The sequence below is a fragment of the Capra hircus genome, chromosome 16, assembly GCF_001704415.2.
Source record: "Capra hircus breed San Clemente chromosome 16, ASM170441v1, whole genome shotgun sequence".
NCBI lineage: Eukaryota > Metazoa > Chordata > Mammalia > Artiodactyla > Bovidae > Capra > Capra hircus.
In genome coordinates, this window is record NC_030823.1 from 69,386,644 (window position 1) to 69,401,659 (window position 15,016).

The window sequence follows — 15,016 nt, forward strand, 5'->3', positions numbered from 1 at the left end:
GTATTGGAGAAGACTCTTGCATGTCCCTTGGACTGCAAGGAGATCCAACCAGTCCATGGATTCTAAAGGAGATCAGTCCTGGGTGTTCTTTGGAAGGAATGATGCTAAAGCTGAAACTCCAATACTTTGGCCACCTCATGCGAAGGGTTGACTCATTGGAAAAGACTGATGCTGGGAGGGATTGGGGGCAGGAGAAGAAGGGGATGACAGAGGATGAGATGGCTGGGTGGCATCACCGACTCGATGGACATGAGTCTGAGTGAACTCTGGGAGTTGGTGATGGACAGGGAGGCCTGGTGTGCTGCGATTCACGGGGTTGCAAAGAGTCGGACACGACAGAGCGACTGAACTGAACTGAACTGAACTGATAGAGGCTTTTGTTGTATATCATTGCTGTTGTTCAGTTTCTGCTAAGTCATGTCTGACTCTTCAACCCCATGGACTGCAGCGCTCTACGCTTCCCTGTCCTTTACTGTCTCCTGGGTTTGCTCAGATTCATGTCCATTGAGTTGGTGATGTTATCCAATGATCTCAGTCACTGTCAACCCCTTCTCCTCCTGCTGTCAATCTTTCCCATCATCAGGATCTTTTCCAGTGAGTAAACCCTTCTCATCAGGTGGTCAAAGTATTAGAGCTTCAGCTTTAGCATCAGTCTTTCCAATGAGTATTCACTGTTGACTTCCTTTAGGTTTGACTCCAAGGGGACTCTCAAGTCTTCTCGAGCACCATGGTTCAAAAGCATCAATTCTTCGGCACGCGGCCTTCTTTATGGTCCAACTCTCACATCTGTACATGACTCCTGGAAAACCATAGCTTGGCCTCTACAGATTTTTGTCAGCAAAGTGATGCCTCTGCTTTTTAATATGCTGCCTAGGTTTATCATAGCTTTCACCCCAAGAAACAAGTGTCTCTTAATTTCATGGCTGCAAGTCACTATCTGCAGTGATTTTGGAGCCCAAGAAAATAAAATTTGTCACTGCTATCACTTTTTCCTCTTCTATTTTTCCATGAAGTGAGGGGACCAGATGCCATGATCTTAGTTTTTTGAATGTTGAGGTTTAAGCCAGCTTTTTCATTCTCTTCTTTTGCCCTCATCAAGAGGCTCTTTAGTTTCTTTTCACTGTCTGCCATTAAAGTGGTATATATCTGAGGTTCTTGATATTTCTCCCAGCAATCTTCATTTCATTTTTTGATTCATCCAACCTAGCATTTTGCATGATGCATGATGCCCTCTGCCTATAGGTTAAATAAGGAGGGCAACAATATACAGCCTTGTGGTACTCCTTTCCCAATTTTGAACCAGTCAGTTGTTCCTTGTCTGGATTTAATTGCATACAGGTTTCTCAGGAGACAGATGGTCTGTGTATAATTGCCCATCCCAAGTGGGCATTGCTTGAATCATCTCATGGTCAAATCCTATTTGGCTAGGGTCGCCTATCTTTCACTGATGCTTGGATAGCAGACTAATTTTCAAATTTTATCCTGGCTTATGTTCCTTATAGTAGTTTGAGTTAATTGCTATTCGATTTCTACTAAGAGCCTATTTTATATGGCAAGCTGAGCACTGCCTGGCCTGGAACACAGCTGTTTCTTGGCATTTGTCTTTATATTAGTGAAATATTCACCTTTTATTTGGCTGCCCTTTGCCTCCATAGGGAGCTCAGATTCATTAGCCAAAGGATTTTAATGTTGAAGGGAGATGAACCAGGCAACTGGCCTACAGCCCTACCGCACAAGGGCAGAGTATGAATAAGATCCATCAGATTTGAGGGGATGTGAAAAAAAATAAACAGACCCAAACCTAAGCTTTTGCTTTTCAAGAAGGCAAATACCTAGTGTCGGGGGCTGTGAAGGGTTAGCCTGCCACAGTTTCATGGGCGTTGACAGAAGATATAAGACTCCTAGTTCTGAGGCAAAGGACTTGTTATTTGGAGCCCAGCAAGCAGCACAAACCTCACATACCTGTTGATTCCTCTTGCCCTCCCCTCCATCTTCCCTTTCCTAAAATCCACAGGACAATATGGAGCTGTTCAGATAGATGACACACACACACAGGATCTTCCTCACAGCTAAAGACCACTAAGTTCAAGAGAGCCAGTCTTTGCCTGGTGGAAGACATTCTCTTTATTCTTCTGGACAGGAAATAAACCCTCCCTTTGATTCAGTGGGGACATGATCTCTGTCTACGAAGACCTGTGGTAATACAAACACCCTTGAAGAGATAGCCTGGAACAAAAGCTTTTGGTGCCTCTGGCACAAAACTACAGAAATGTGAGACCTGTGTATGGGGAGTGATCTCCCAACATCTGGCAGCCCAAGTAAAGGCTAGAAATACAGCGCCAATCTATTTTCGGCTGGAGCCTGGTGGGTTACAGTCCATGGGGTCGCTGAGAGTTGGACTCGACTGAGCGACTTCACTTTCACTTTTCACTTTCATGCATTGGAGAAGGAAATGGCAACCCACTCCAGTGTTCTTGCCTGGAGAATCCCAGGGACGGGGGAGCCTGGTGGGCTGCTGTCTGTGGGGTCGCACAGAGTTGGACACGGCTGAAGTGACTTAGCAGTAGCAGCAGCAAGATTTTTCCAGTAGTTACATATGGATGTGAGAGCTGGACCAAAAAGAAAACTGAGCACTGAAGAATTGATGCTTTTGAACTGTGGTCTTGGAGAAGACTCTTGAGAATCCCTTGGACTGCAAGGAGATCAAACCAGTAAATCTGAAATGAAATCAGTCCTGAATATTCATTAGAAGGACCAATGCTGAAGCTGAAACTCCAATACTTTGGCCTTCCAATGTGAAGAACTGACTCCTTGGAAAAGACCCTGATGCTGGGAAAGATTGCAGGCGGATGACAGAAGATGAGATGATTGGATGGCATCACCAACTCTATGGACATGAGTTTGAGCAAACTCCAGGAGATGGTGATGGACAAGGAAGCCTGGCATGCTGAAGTCCATAGGGTCGCAAAGAGTCGACTGAGCAACTGAACTGAACTGAAGATGAATCAAAGGATAAAATAGTAAGTAAGTGTCTGGTTGTGTACAATATACTTAACTTTTCCAACCGCGTTTCAGTCCCCACTACCTCCTCCCCAGCTACTTGTGGTTTTCTGCCGTATTCTGTCACCACCCCCCTTCCACATATTCTGTTCACTTGGCCAGCTTTAACATTACAGTAGTCCCCCAACCCCAATCCACAGTTTCACTATCCATAGTTTCAGTTACTTGCGGTCAACCATAGCCTGAAAATATTAAACAGAAAATTCCAGAAATAAGCCATTAATAATACATTTAAAATTTTGCACTGTTCTGAATAGCGTGATGAAATCTCACGCTGTCTTGCTCCATCCTGCCTGGACATGAACCATCCATCCCTTTGTCCAGCGTATGCTGCCCAATAGTCTCTTGGCAGCTGACTTAACTAACAGACCAACTATCTCAGTATCGCAGTGCTTATGTTTAAGTAACCTTTTGCAATAACAGCCCCAGAGCACAAAAAGTGCTTCTGTTAAGTGACAAGGTAAAAGTTCTAGACTTAATAAGGAAAAGGAAAGAATCCTTTGCTGGGGTTGCTAAGATCTACAGTAATCTTCTATCTGTGAAATTGTGAAAAAGGAAAAAAAAATTGTTTTCCCTTTGCTGTCATACCTCGAACTGTGAAAATTACAGCCACAGTGTGTGATAAGTTGAAAAAGTATTAAATTTGTATAATAAGACACTTTGAGAGAGTCCATATTCACATAACTTTTATTACAGTATACTGTTATAATTGTTCTATTTTATTATTAGCTATTGTTAATCTCTTCCTGTGTCTAATTTATAAATTAAACTTTATCATAGATATGTATGTGTCAAGGAGGAAGAAAATTTACTCTGCCCTTCTAGGCTTTTCTGGATGGCCTAAGAACTGACATGAGACAGATTAACAGGAGAAAATCAAATAGATTAATAGCGTGTATACATGAGAGAGACCCAGGAAACTTCAGTAGCTTTCCAGAATGGCTGAAACCCTTACCTTAAATACCATCTTCAGCTAAAGATTAAAGAGGATATTGGGGGTGGTGGTTTGGGACTTCAACTGGGAGGAAGGCAATTCACATGAAGATGAGAAAAAGTCCTCTATCTAAATTCTTTTAGGCAGGTAGGACAAATGGTCTTCTTGAGTCCTCTGGAAATTGTTTTCAGTTTGAATTAACCCATGTGTTGCAGGAAGGGGGACCTCTTTCAGGGCTGGAAAAGGGGCTCTTGTCTAACACTCAGAAATGAATTGTCCAAGGAGACACATGTGCTGGCAAAGCAAGAGACGTTATTGGGAAGGGTCACCCAGGCGGAGAGCAGGAAGGTGAGGGAACCCAGGAGAACTGCTCTGCCATGTGGCTCGCAGTCTCAGGTTTTATGGTGACGGGATTAGTTTCCGGGTTGTCTCTGGCCAATCCTTCTGATTCAGGGTGCTTCCTGATGGTGCACGCATTGCTCGACCGAGATGGATGCCAGTGAGGAGGATTCTGGGAGGTGGAAGGACACATGGCATCTCCTTTTGACCTTTCCCGAACTCTTTTGATTGATGGTGGCTTGTAGTTCCATATTCCTTCCTAGGGCCTCCTGTTGTAAAATCACTCACACAAATGGTTATATGGTGCCTGGCCAAGGTGGGCAGTTTCAGTTAGTGTGTGTCCCCTGACTCGTGTGCCAAGGAGACATTTTGGGGTGGCAAATTTTGCTCCCCTGACATGTATAAGGAAGATTGTATATGTAAGGTTCTATGCTAGCCTCAGTTTCAGTATCCAGTGGGGTCTCATAAACTGTCCCTGTAGATAAGGGGAAACTACTGTAGGTTAAATACTACCTCCTTCAGGGACTTCCCTGGTGGTCCAGTGACTAAGACTCTGCACTTCCTCTGTAGAGGGCTTTGATCCTTGGTCAAGGAACTAAGTTCTCTCATGCCACGCAGCCAATCAATAAATACCATCTTCTTCTGGAAGCCTTCCCTTCCTCACCCTCTTTCCTTTGTTAATGAAAAGATGTTTCCCGCCATAACAATAAACAAAGAATGTTGCAGCCATCAACTTGTCACATTACAGCTGCCCTTCGGTCAACCCTGAGGGAAAACCAGACAAAGACGCTGGGATAGAAGAAAATTACAGGCCAATAGAGATCACTTTCATGCATTGGAGAAGGAAATGGCACCCCACTCCAGTGTTCTTGCCTGGAGAATCCCAGGGACGGGGGAGCCTGGTGGGCTGCCGTCTATGGGGTCGCACAGAATCGGACATGACTGAAGCAACTTAGCAGCAGCAGCAGCAGAGATGTAAAACTCCTAAACAAAATACTAGTAAACGGAGTCCAACAATAAGGACCACACACCATGATAAAGTTGGATTAATTCCAGGGTCACAAGAATGTTATAACATGAAAAGCAATCACTGTGACACACCACATCAAGAAAAAAAAAACCCACATGAAAAGACAAATTCTGCATGATTTCCTTGAACTTAGTTTCCAAAAAAGGTACTTTAGTTACTTCTGTTGAAAAACACTGGGGCAATTTTACTCATTGAGTAAAAACCAAAATTCATTCGGCTGAGTGATTTGGTAAGAGACTGGCCTGTCACTCTTCCTTGAATCGGCTACTTTAATAAAGTGTGTCAGAATGAAAGTGAAAATATCACGTGAGCGCTTTCAGCTCCAAAGAAGGACACATTTCCTTGCAGCCAGCAACGGCTTCCTCAGGCAAGTGAGAGACTTGAAGACTGGTGGAGGTAAGTCCTCACATGCTATGTAATGAGCCCATAGGAAGCTTCCTCATTTAAGTTAAAAAAGGCGGGAATTCCCTGGTCATCCACTGGTTAGGACTCGGCCCTCTTACTGCCAAAGGCCTGGGTTCAATCCCCAGTCAGAGAACCAAGATACCACAAGCCAAGCAGTGTGGGGTGGAAAAAAAGGGGAATGAGGAAACTTCCTCATCCAGGGACTACATATGAGAGCTGGCCACTCGGTGATCCAAGCAACCACAGTGGTTTTAGACTGCCAGAGGGAGGAACTGAGAAGCCAGAGAGTGGAGTTGACTCTAGAGTGACACCTGGAGAAGTTAACCTCACAAGCAGAGCATTGGTTCACCATAGAATTGTCATTAGCAGTTTTAGCTTGGCAAACTGATATCTGAATAGGCAACAAAACTTTCAAAATAACAGAAAAAGGGGTGAAAGATTGCCAACCTCCAAACTAGTAATAATGTCCCAGTACGGTTTGTCAAGGGGCTTCTCTGGTGGCTCAGAGGTTAAAGCATCTGCCTGCAATGCGGGAGACCTGGGTTTGATCCCTGGGTTGGGAAGGTCCCCTGGAGAAGGAAATGGCAACCCACTCCAGTATTCTTGTCTGGAGAATCCCATGGACAGAGGAGCCTTGTGGGCTACAGTCCATGGGTCGCAGAGAGTCGGACACGATTGAGCGACTTCACTTCATTTCACAGTTTGTCAACCAAGCCGTCTAGTCAAAGCTATGGTTTTTCCAGCAGTCATGTATGGATGTGAAAGCTGGGCTATAAAGCAAGCTGAGCACTGAAGAACTGATGCTTTTGAAGAAGGTGTTGGAGAAAACTCTTGAGAGTCCCTTGGATGGCAAGGAGATCCAACTAGTCCACCCTAAAGGAAATCAGTCCTGAATATTCATCGGAAGGACTGATGCTGAAGCTGAAACTCCAATACTCTGGCCACCTGATGCAAAGAACTGACTCATTTGAAAAGACCCTAATGCTGGGAGGGATTGGGGGCAGGAGGAGAAGGGGATGACAGAGGATGAGATGGTTGGATGGCATCACCGACTCGATGGACATGAGTTTAAGTAAGCTCTGGGAGTTGGTGATGGACAGGGAGGCCTGGCGTGCTGCAGTCCACGGGGTCGCAAAGAGTCGGACAGACTGAGCGACTGAACTGAACTGAACTGATGGTTTATATGGGGTCTTCCCAGAATCTGCCTGCAAATGCAGGAGACCCGGGTTCGATCCCTGGGTCAGGAAGATCCTCTGTAGAAGGGAATGGCAGTCCACTCCAGTATTTTTGCCTGGAGAATCCCATGGACAAAGGAGCCTGGCAGGCTATAATCCATGGGATCGCAAAGAGTGGGACATGACTGAACGACTAACACTACTACTACTATGGTTTATATACATAAGGAATTTATACTTACAAGTTATTGCTTAATTGAGAATTAAAGGAAATCTCACCCTGAAAATGGACTCTGTCCAAAACTTGTTAGAGAAAGCCAATTGGATAAAACACATTTTCAGAATTTTGACTTTAAAGAAACAATTGCCTTCCACGAGAAATTTCTGTTTCTCTCTCTGATCCTTTGAAATGTAAATTTTTCTACCTGATTTTAGGCATTTTTATTGTGTTTTGAGAGCTTGATCTCTGCCATTCAGAATATATACATATGATATACATTTGGCAGCCAGTCAAACAGCCTGGGATTCTGAGCAGCTGTTTCGATTGGCTGTGCCAGCAAATTTGTCACAAATGGCCCCTGACCATAAGGGGCTTTGTCATCTCAACCTTTGTTGTGCCTGTCTATATAATGGAGTCGCAAAGAGTCAGACATGACTGAGTGACTGAACAAATACAATGAAGGTCTTTACTTAAACTATTTTGACAAGTAAACTTTCTGGCTCTTGTGAAGGCCGCATCTTTGTACTCTCTTGTGGGGACACATCCTGAATTTTATGGTTTGAGTTGCTAACACATGGCTCGTCAGTGGCCAGACAGGGATCCTTTAAATTGGAGAAACTTCTAAATTGGCAAGATTTTACAGGACTCTCATTATAAACAGCTGTTTTACTAGTGTCTATGGAAAGACCAAATTAGAAGGTGAATACAATATATATATATATATATAATGATGGCTAACCTTAAGAACCTCTACCTGCCAATGCAGGAGATGCAAGAGATGTGGGCTTGATCACTGGGTTGGGAAGAACCCCTGGAGGAGGGAATGGCAACCCACTTCAGTATTCTTGCCTGGAGAATCCCATGTTCAGAGGAGCCTGGTGGACTACAGTCCATGGGGTCGCCAAGAGTTGGACACGACTGGAGTGAGTGAGCGCGCATGCATGCACAAACTAACAGACGTCATCAGATCGAGAGGCTTTGTGATAGCTGAAAGAAAGTGCTACAGTGGAAGTCAGGGGATTATAATTCTAAATATGTCACACAGTAGCTGCAAGAATTTATACAACTTATTTAAATTACTTGGACTTTAGAAGTAATCCCCAGAAAATTCCTGTACTGAGGATATTGGGCTTCTAACACTTAGTGTCCTCACATGCTATGCATGATTCTCTAATACATTAAGTAACTGAACTGGGAAATGAGAAGTAATTTACACCATTTTTAACGCCCAAGGTATAAATACCACTCAGGTTATTCATGAATTACTTGAATTGAGATGCTCACCGAAGAAGTCATCTTTTTTTTTTTTTTTTAAGATATGCTTGTTTTGGAATTAGGCAAAGATAAGGGGGATAAAAGGGCTTCTCAGGTGGCTCAGTGGTAAAGAATCCACCTGTCAGTGCAGGAGACATGGTCTGACGTCTCAGTCGGGAAAATCCCCTGGAGAAGGAAACGGCAACCCACTCCAGTATTCTTGCCTGGGAAATCCCATGGACATTGGAGCCTGGCAGACGACAGTCCATGGGGTCACAGAAGAGTTGGAGGCAGCTTAGAGACTAACCAAAAGGGGGATAAGGAGTATTAGGATGTTTTTCTTGTGATATTTGAAAAAAAGAGCTGGAATGAAAGTCATTCCATGTTTAAACTTGTAACGTTGATAATCCCTGACTTATCTAGTCTTTTGCCATTCTATATTTTTGACTGACTTTGTAATCTTAGCACAAATTTTGTCATAGTTTTAAAAGGACAGTGAGGGAGTTCCCTGATGGCCCGTGATTAGGATTCTGGGCTTTCACTGCTTTGGCTCGGGTTCAGTCCCTGATGACGAACTGAGATCTTACAAGCCATATGGCATGGTCAAAAATTTAAATAAATAAATAAAATTTAAAAGACAATGAGATTTGCATATTCATGAAAAGCTAAGCTCTAAAAAACATAGAACCAGTCTCTGGAAACCCTTTTTATTTTATTTTATTTTATTTTTTTTTTTTTTCTTTTTGAGAGTGCTTTATTCAAAAAGATCTAAGTCAGGTGCTTTAAAACATATCAAAATGTTACAGAAATTCACAGTTCCCTACTGAGGACTTGTCAAGTTACATTAAGATATCTAAACACATCAGTTTATAAATTCAGAACCAAACATTGAACCAGGTCATGTACCATTGCTTGAAAAGCAAGTTATGATTAAGATAAAAGATACTTCACAAAGCTAAATCAAATGGGGAAACCCTTAAGAAACACTAGCAGTTATATACCAGAAACCAGCAGCTTAGAAAACAGGTCTGCGATCCGCTGGGGAGGCTCCACGGGTAAACTGAGTTTCTCCCTTTACAGCTGGTCCATGTCTAGCGCTCGGCTATAACACAGTGGGAGCTGTAACCTCCCACGACAGGGTTGCTGCTGCTGCTGCTAAGTCGCTTCAGTCGTGTCCGACTGTGCGACCCCAGAGACGGCAGCCCACTAGGCTCCCCCGTCCCTGGGATTCTCCAGGCAAGAACACTGGAGTGGGTTGCCATTTCCTTCTCCATGGAAACCCTTTTTAAATTACTCAGATCTTATAAATGAAATGTGAGTTCACAATAAGCTGCTTTGAAGTATTCAATCAAAAGCACGAAAAGGGCAAGAAAGGGCAAAGCAAGAATTAAACTTTGAAGTGTGACTGTAGCTCAACCATGCAAAAACAAGACTCTTCTTTATGTTTAGTTTAGAAGAGGGATCTGAGAGAGGGGAAGACAACATGCAATAGTAAAAGTAAAGAGGAGGACTATGACAGACAGGGAGTGAGCAGGAGCGAGACTGAGCGCCAGAGTGATAATGCGGACTCTTGGTTGCATTAAAATGAAAGAAAAGGACTGATATTTTTCTCATTTAAAGAAAGATACTAAAAAAAAAAAAGAAAAAAAATAAAGAAAGATACTATTCTATCTGTTTCTTACTAGAATAAAAAAAGATGACAGCTGGAATAAGAAATGCTTCCTCCAGTATGGCAGGTCACCATATATAGAGAGGGCAAAAGCTCTTTTTACCTTTCAACTGGGGAACAGCTCCTGGATAAGGCAAAGACTTGCCTTTCTAGACCAAGAGAGTTTACTCCTATTTTTCAAAATATTTAACATTAAACAAATCTTTGAGTAGCAGTTAATGCATTTATAGGTTAGAGGAGAAAAATAAGCATATTTTAAAAAATCAACCCACTGAAGAGGTATGTAATATTCAATATCCATTTCAAAGAGTAGATTGAAAGATAAAATATTGACTTCTCAACTGCCATCAGTTGGACTTACTGCCTCCATACCTCTTATTTATTTATTCATTTTCTTCCAGCTTTATTGAGATACCATTGACATAACAGCGCTAAGTTGAAGGTTGCAGCATAATGAGCTACATACACAGTAAACTCAGTGAACACCTGTCATCTCATAGACACAAATTAAAGAGAAAAACATTTTTTCTTACGATGAGAACTTTTAGGATTTACTAAAAGACTAACATGTATATAACACACAATAGTGTTAATTAAATTTATCATGTTGTACCTTACATTCCTAGTACTTAGCTGGCTTACAACTGGAACTTTGTACCTTCACTTCGCCTTCCCCCACACCCACCTCCAGGCACAAATACAATCTCTTTTTATGAGTTTGTTTTTAAAGTATAATTGACCTCCAACACTATGTTGGTTCCTTTTACACACGGTGACATCTATACATTTCAAACTGATCACCATGATGTCTAGTTATGATATGCCACAAAACAAAGATATTACATGGTTACTGACTAAATTCCCCACACTGTTCATCTCATACCCATGACTCATTTATTTTGCAATTAGAAGTTGTACCTCTTAATGTCTCTAATTTATTTTTTTCCTCCCTCAAACCCCTTCCTTCTGGAAACTACCTGTTTGTTCTCTGTATCTAGAACTGTTTCTGTTTTATTATGTCTGTTAATTTTTTTTAAGATTCCAATAAGTGAAATTATGCAGTCTTTCTTTTCCTGTGACTTGATGACTACCTTCAGTGTTATGTTTGGATTCCTTTCTCTTTTCTTAATAATTTCTTCTTTTTTATTTTACTTATTTTTTATTATCTGTTTTTCTTTCTCTTTTTTGGTGTGTGTCTATTACAGATTTTTGATTTGTGGTTACAATGAGTTTTATATGTAGCAATCTCTCAATGTGATTGTTGTAATTCGTGGATTTCTTAAGTTCAAATTCATTTTTACAACCCAGAATTATAACGCCACTCCCCCAATGTTTACTGGTTTTGACATCATTTTATATCTTTTTGTTTTGTGTATCCCTTAACTGTTGTGTGTATAGATAATTTTATTACTTCTGTCTTCTAATCTTCCTTTATACATGGTTGATGTACCACTGTTACTGCATACTTACCTTTACCAGTGAGCTTTTTCCTCTTGTAACTTTCATGTTCCTAGCTGTGGGCCTTTTCTTTTTCACTTAGAGCATTTCTTGTAAAGCTGGTTTGGTGGTTCTGAACTCTTTCAGCTTTCACTTGTCTGCAAAACTTTTGATCTATCAAATCTGAATGAAACACTTGCCAGGTAGAGTCTTCTTGGTTATAGGATTTTCCCTTTCATTCTTTTGAATATATCATGCCACTCCCTTCTGGCCTCCAGAAGTGTTAGTTACTCAGTCATGTCTGATTCTTCACAACCCCATGGACTGTAGCCTCCATGGACTTTAGGCTCCTCTGTCCACGGGATTCTCCAGGCAAGAATACTGGAGTGGGTAGCCATTCCCTTCTCAAGGGGATCTTCCCAAACAAGTGATCAAAAGTTTCTGGTAAAAAGTCAGCTGGTATCTTTAGGGGAATTCCCTTGTAGTATGCAACTTGTAGGTTTTTCCTTGCTGCTTTCAATATTTTATTTTTAATTTTTGTCATTTTAATCACAGTGTGTTTTAGTGTGGTCCTATTTGGGTTGATCTTGTTTGAGACTCTCTGCTTCCTGGACCTGGCCATGTGTTTCCTTTCTCACGTTAGAGAAGTTTTTAGCTATTATGTCTTCAAACATGATCTTTACTCCCTTTCTTCTCATTCTGGGACCCCTGTAATGTGAATGTTAGTACACGTGACGTTGTCCCAGTGGTTAACTATCCTCATTTCTTTTTATCCGTTTTTCTGGCCAGCGTCAGTGATTTCCACTCTGTCTTCTAGCTCACTAATTCATTCCTCCATATCATTTAATCTACCATTGATTCCTTCCAAGGCATTTTCATCTCAGTTATTATATTCTTCATCTCTGTTTGATTTTTTGTTACATTTTCTAGCTCTTTGTTAAAAACCTCGAATCGTTCTTTCTGTTCCTACAATCCTCTCCTGAGTTCTTTGAACATCTTTATGATCATTACCTTGAACTTTTCATCGGGTAGATTGCCCATCTCCACTTCACTTGGCTCTGTTGAGGTTTCATCTTGCTCCTTTGGAACATATTCCTCTGTTACCTCCTTTTGCCTAACTTTCTGTTTGTTTGTTTTTCTGTGTATTTGGTATATTGGATACATTTCCTAACTTTGGAAAATTGGCCTTTCATAGCTGCTGCTCAATCCCTTCAGGTTACCAGAGCTATGTGCTCTAGGGGTGCCCCCTATGTGGACTGTGTGCGCCCTTCTGTTGTGGGAAGTTGAGTACTGGGGAAGCTATCGTAAGGTGTGGCTGGCCCCTGGTCTGGTTGGCTGCCAGGCCCTGCCTTGTGTAGAGGCTACTAGGTGTTAGTAAGCAGGACCAGGCCATGAGGTGCTTGCTGCAGAGTCCTGGGGGGTCTCAGGGCTAGTGTTGGCCCACTGGTCAGTGAAGCCAGGTTCTGGGATTGCCAGTGGTGGGGCTGGGGTTTCCCAATCTAGTGTCAGCCTGCTGGTGGGTGGGGCTGCTTCCACCCACCCACATGGCTGCTTGTGAGTTCCAGGGTGTCCCAATGCTGGTGCTGACCTGCTGGTGAGTGGGACTAAATATTGGAGTGGCTGACTGAGGCGTTCCAAGATGTCTCTGAGCTGGTGTCAGCCTGCGAGTGCATGGGCTGGATCCTGACATGGAAGGTTATGGGGCTGCAGGGGTCCAGGGTCTGGTGTCTGCCTGCTGGTGAGTGAAGTCAGGTCCTGGGTCTAGAGCTGGCCCACTGCTGAGTGGAGCTGTGTCCTGGGATCTCTGGCTGTAGGGGCCTGGGGGTCTCATGGTTGGTAAGATGGTTTGCTGATGGACAGGGCTGGGCTTCAGCCCAGGTGATCATGAAGCTGGTTCTTGCCCACTGGTGGATGAGGCTGGTGTTGGTGTCCTGGTGGGCAGGGCTGGGTCCTAGGGTAACTGTGGGTTCAAGGGTTCTTAAGGCAGCAGGCCTTCTGGTGGGTGGGGCTGTGTCTCCCCCGAGCTGGTTCTCAGAGCTGAGGTGTCCTGGTACTGGGGCTGACAGGCTGGTAGGCAGGACCAGGTCCTGGTGCTAATAAACTTGAAGGAGGATTCCAGACTGGCACTTGCCAGTACGTGTCCACCAGGTAGAAGCAGCTCTCTAAAATCTGCTGCTGCAGTTCCTGTGTCCCCAAAATGAGCTCCAGTTGCCTCCTGCCTCTCTGGGAGGCTCTCCAAGGTCAGCAGAAAGGTCTGACCCAGGCTCCCTTCTAACTACTGCTTCTGTCCTGGGTCCTGGAGTGTATGAGATTTTGTGCGCTCTCTTTGTGAAGTCTCTATTACCCGCAGCCCCCCTCGGTTTCCAGAAAGTAAGCCCCCCTGGCCTTCAAAACCAAACAGTTTGGGAGCTTGTCTTCTTGGTGGAGGACCCCTGGGCCTGGGGAGCTTGATGTGGGGCTCAGACCCCTTATGCCTTGAGAAGAACCTCTGCAGTTGTAATCGTCTCTCGTGCACGAGTTGCCCACCTGGGTGTACGGGTCTTGACTATACCATGTCTCCGCCCTTCCTACCTGTCTCATTGAGCTCCTTCTTTATATCTTTAGTTGTAGATCTTTTCTGCTAGTCTTCTGGTCTTTCTCCTCAACTTTCTGGTCTTTCAACTATTTACCTGCTCTGTAAACAGCTGTAATCTGTGTGCCTGGGAGAGGTGGTGAGCTCAGGGTCTTCCTGTTCTGCCACCCCACCCTCCTGTTGAAGACCATCTCTGTTCACTTATTTAAAAAGTATGTGAGAGCATATGGATATTGCAAACCTTGCTTCAGGACACGAAGAAGATGCAAAACCAAAAATAGTAGTTTGCCATCAGAAGGTTTACAATCTCTGGAGGTGAAAAACATAAAGTAACCCTAGTAAAAAGGATTCATGGGTTACATGTCATCAGGCTGGTTTTCATAGCATTGTATTTTTCCTTGATTATAGTACTATTCATATTGCTTTGCAATTTGTCCACTTGTCAATCTTCTTTATTAAACTGAGAGCTGAAGGCAAGAACTGTACCGTGTTTGTCCCTAGCCTACAGACTTAAGACTAGTGGGCAACCTGTAGGAAGAGCTCAGTAACTAGTTGTATAACAAATGAAAGAAACTGATCAATACATGAAGGAAATGGCTACAGTTTAGAAGGCAAGGATCATGTCTGGCTGGGGTGGCTGTGTAGGCTAAAGTCATGTAAGTTGGCTCTTAAAGGATTTAAAGGTGAGAAGACGTCCGACAAAGGGATTGTGAGCAGATGGCGGCAGGAAACGGGCAAGAGATAGAGTTAAAAGAGAACTCAGAAATCTAGTTTTAATACAACCTCCCACTAAATGTAGGAATTTCATCTGATATCATGGTGGTAAGTGGCTGAATATCTCATACAGGGTCCTGTTCTGCTTCTTAGATGGTCTAACTTGATTGGGGACCCTCTACCCCCACTCCTCCATAAATGAATTCA